Source organism: Mesoplodon mirus, assembly GCF_964341445.2.
Source record: "Mesoplodon mirus genome assembly, chromosome: 13".
Taxonomy (NCBI): domain Eukaryota; kingdom Metazoa; phylum Chordata; class Mammalia; order Artiodactyla; family Ziphiidae; genus Mesoplodon; species Mesoplodon mirus.
This window is the reverse complement of record NC_138989.1, coordinates 58,703,376-58,708,086: the sequence shown is the minus strand read 5'-3', so window position 1 is coordinate 58,708,086 and position 4,711 is coordinate 58,703,376. Positions and strand designations below refer to the sequence as shown.

General features: G+C 38.9%; 1 pseudogene across 1 annotated transcript; it reads right to left on the bottom strand.

Annotated features, from left to right (window-relative positions):
* Positions 1-1,270: 1,270 nt before the first annotated feature.
* On the bottom strand, positions 1,271-1,619 carry LOC309814418 (zinc finger protein 142-like; annotated as a pseudogene). Its single transcript has one exon. The product of its transcript is annotated as a zinc finger protein 142-like (transcript).
* Positions 1,620-4,711: the final 3,092 nt, after the last annotated feature.

The following is a 4,711-nucleotide window of genomic DNA, read 5'->3' as shown; positions in this document are numbered from 1 at the left end:
CAAGACAAGGATGTCCACTCTCCCCACTTTTATCAGCATTGTTTAGGAAGTCCTAACCATGACAGTCAGAGAAAAAAAAAAAAAGAAAAAGAAAAAAGAAATAAAAGGAACCCAGATTGGAAAGTAGAAGTAAAAGTGTCACTCTTTGCAGATGACATGATAGTATACATACAAAGTTCTAAAGATGCTACCAGAAAACTACTAGAGCTCATCAATGAATTTGGTAACGTTTCAGGATACAATATTAATATGTAGAAATGTCTTGCATTCCTATACACTAACAAAGAAAGATCAGAAAAGAAATTAAGGAAAGAATCCCATTTAGCATCACACCAAAAAAAAAAAAATCTAAGAATGAACCTAAGGAAGCAAAAATCTGTACTCAGAAAACTGTAAGATACTGATGAAAGAAATCAAAGATGACACAAACAGTTGGAGAGATATACCATGTTCTTGTATTGGAAGAATCAGTACTGTCAAAATACCACCCAAAGGAATCTACAGATTCAATGCAATCCCTATCAAATTACCAATGGCATTTTTCTCAGAACTAGAACAAAAATTTTACAATTTGTATGAAGACACAAAAGACCTGGAATAGCCAAAGCAATCTTTTTTTTTTCCATGTTGCTTTTTAATTTATTTATTATTTCTTTCACCACATCAAAGTTTAGAAATATTATACAATCAAACTAGCTAATCTTTCCCAGTATTCTTTGTACACTACCAAGGAAAAATGGTACAACTGTGACTGGAAGATGACAGTTACAAAACAGGGAAGTTACCTAAAAATAAGAAGTTGAGATGTGGGAAGATTAAAGGGGAGACTCTTTCTTCTAATGTAAATATAAATTATTCAACTCCCACTCTTAACGGCATGCCTTGGGTGAGTTAAGTGTGTTATCTGCAAGAAACTAGAGCAGGGAAATACCGCTAGGAAGCCCTGCCAAGCCCTGGGTGGTGGAGAGAGTCTGGGCCTTTTGCCTAATCCCTGGCTGCAGTTCCTGGGTAGGAGGGTCAACATGGAGAAAAGAATCCTTGAGGACTATAGGAGTAAGGATTGGGCAGAGGTGTCAGAAAGGTCTTCCCTTCTGGATTACTGCCTAGCAGACATGAAGCCCTCACAGGGATAGACTGCCAAGAGCTTGGTACAAGTTGTGCACCACCTCGCCAGACTTCAATCAACATTCACCAACTGCAAATCAGATTACATCTCTAAGTATAAAAATAGGATGCTACCTTGTGTCTTCATCATATTTATATACAATGATCAAAAACAGCACAGACAAAAACTCAGGGTTGCTTGTCTCACTTGCCTGCTAGCAACTGTGTTGGTACCTGGGGTCTCTCCAGGAGCACCTGGGGACAGGTTTCCAACTACTGCTTCCACAATGATCTCCATGTTCTCTGTGTCCTCTTCAGTTGCTGTGGTTTCTACCAGCAGGCAGCCTGGGTCAGCAGGCAAAGGTGGAGGGTTCCCAGAAGGACAGGGGCTCTGGACAGGTTCTAGGAGTCCATTGGTTGGAGAGAGGTCGGGGGATCAGCAATAGCTCAGGGCACAGTCCATCCATATCCCCAGTGCTGTTGGCTGGCTGTGAGTCCAACACAGGGTCTGTCATCACTACCAACTTGTGTGCTATGTCCTCTTACGTGTGCATGGCCTTGGACAGATACAGTCCCCTTGCTTCTCGAGGCCTCAGCTTTTCTATCTGTAAAGTGGAGGTGATGACAGCATCCACATCGTTGGGCCGGAGCGGGAATCACAAGTGCCAGCAAATGGGAAAGCCGTTTTGTAACCTGCAAGGCTCCCAGCCCTGCATGGGCGGGAGCCTCATCTCTATGGTCGACCAGCAGCTGGAGCCGCCTCCCGTGACTCCTTTTGTGCAACCGCTAGCCAAAGCAATCTTGAGAAAGAAAAAGAGCTGGAGGAATCAGGCTCCCTAACTTCAGACTATACTACAAAGATACTCTCAACAAAACAGTATAGTGCTGGCACAAAAACAGAAGTATACATCAATGAAACAGGATAGAAAGTCCAGAGATAAACCCATGTACCTATGGTCACCTAATCTATGGCAAAGGAGTCAAGAATATACAATGGAGAAACGACAGTATCTTCAATAGTGGTGTTGGGAAAATTGACAACTACATGTAAGAGAATGAGATTAGAACACTACCCAACACCATACACAAGAATAAACTCAAAATGGATTAAAGACCTAAATGTAAGGTCAGATACTATAAATCTCTTAGAGGTAAACAAAGGCAGAACACTCTCTGATATAAATGCAGCAATATCTTTTTTGTTCAACCTCCTAGAGTGGTAAAAATAAAATCAAAAATAAAAAAATGGGACCTCATAAAACTTAAAAGCTTCTGCACAGCAAAGGAAACCATAAGCAAAATGAAAAGGTAGCCCTCAAAATGGGAGAAAATATTTGCAAATGAAGCAACTGACAAGGAATTAATTTCCAAAATATACAAACAGCACATGCAGCTCCATATCAAAAAAAAACAAACAGCCCAATCAAAAAATGGGCAGAAGATCTAAATAGGCATTTTTCCAAAGAAGACATACAGATGGCCAAGAAACACATGAAAAGCTGCTCAACATCACCAATTATTAGAGAAATGAAAAGCAAATCTACAGCAAGGTATCACCTGACGCCAGGAAGAATGGCTATCATCAAAAAATCTACAAACAATAAATGCTAGACAAGGTGTGAAGGAAAGGGAACCCTCCTACACTCTTGTTGGGAATGTAAATTGTTATAGCCACTCTGGAGAACAGTATGGAGTTTCCTTAAAAAGCTAAAAATAAAGCTCCCATATGACCCAGCAATCCCACTCCTGGGCATATATCAGGAGAAAACCATAATTCAAAAAGATACATGTACCCCAATGTTCATGGCCACACTATTTACAATAGCCTGGACATAGAAGCAACCTAAATGTCCATCAACAGAGAAGTGGATAAAGAAGTTGTGGTACACATGTACCGTGGAATATTACTCAGCCATAAAAAAGAACAAAACAATGCCATGTGCAGCAACACAGATGAACCTAGAGATAGTCATCCTGAGTGAAGTAAGTTAGACAGAGAAAGACAAATATAGTATGATAACACTTATATGTGGAATCTAAAAAAAATGGTACAAATAAACTCATTTACAAAACAAATGGAATCACAGATGTAGAAAACAAATATATGGTTACCGGGGGGAAGAGGGGAGGGATAAATTGGGAGATTGTGATTGACACGTGCACAGAACTATATTTAAAATAGATAACAGCACAGTGAACTCTACTCAATACTCTCTAATGACCTATATGTGCAAATAATCTAAAAAAATAATCAATAAATGAATATGTATAACTGACTCACTTTGCTGCACACCTGAAACTAAAACAATATTTTGCATCAACTGTACTTCAATAAAAATTAAATAAAATAAAAATATAAAAACTAGAAATGCTAATTTACTGTGAAAGTTATTCTTTTTCCAATGACCAGAAACTTCTTTTCTGCTATGCCAAGAAACGTTTCTATTATCAAGATACAAGCAAACAGAATAAGAAAGCACACTGGTATATAGGAAAATAAAAATAGGAAAGCAGAACATGAAACAGTATAAGGAATTGGAGAAGGTTGTGGAAAATTTTACTCAGACTATTGTGTTTTTCTTTCTGATGATTAAAATACTCACTTTCCAGATAACATTTATATCTCCTTAGCCATTCCTGACTTATCCCTGTCATGTAATTGCTCTTCAAGTAATTATCTTGATTCCATATAGACCATCTTTTTTTTTTTTTTTTTTTTTTTTTTTTTTTTTTTTTTTTTTGCGGTACACAGGCCTCTCACTGCTGTGGCCTCTCCCATTGTGGAGCACAGGCTCTGGACGCACAGGCAAAGCGGCCATGGCTCATGGGCCCAGCCACTGTGTGACACGTGGGATCTTCCCAGACCGGGGCACGAACACATTCCCCTGCATCGGCAGGCGGACTCTCAACCACTGTGCCACCAGGGAAGCCCCACCTTTCTTTATTATATCCTTTTTATTTTTAACATGTTTATTTGACATAATTCAATTTAGTTTCTAGGAGTTATAGATTAATCCTCTTTCTGGGATATAGTAATCTTCTTAATCTTTTTTGTAACAATTTATATATTGCCTCAGAGGGACACCTTTGGATCTCAACCTGGAATTCTCTGTTATCTGTTGGGTGATGTCATTATCCTGTCTACTTTCAGTTCTTCCACGTTTTTCAGAGGGGTATTTGAGAACTGACCTAACTGCACACTCTAGCTGTGTCATCCTTGCAATCACAGGCACATATTTAGGAGGAGATTGGCTAGAATTTGGAGGTGGGGACAAATAAAACTAACTTTCAAAAAGGAACTGACTCCACAACTTTTTCTCTCCTGGTACAGATTGCAAATCATCAGAGAGTTCTCCGTACCAATGCATGCTAGGTGCTATGCTGTGGGCACATTTAGATATGAGTGTCCTAAAGGGAGTAATGATAGAAAATAATGGAGCAGAGTCCAACATACACTTGGATTGCAATATTATTGGAAAACATGAGTAAAGCAAGTTTTGGATTCTGAGGTAGATTATATTGAAGGCTTTTGCTATTAAATGGATATAATGTCCAATGATGAAATTTCTCCCACAAAGCTTCTTTCTAAGTGGTGTCATAAAATATT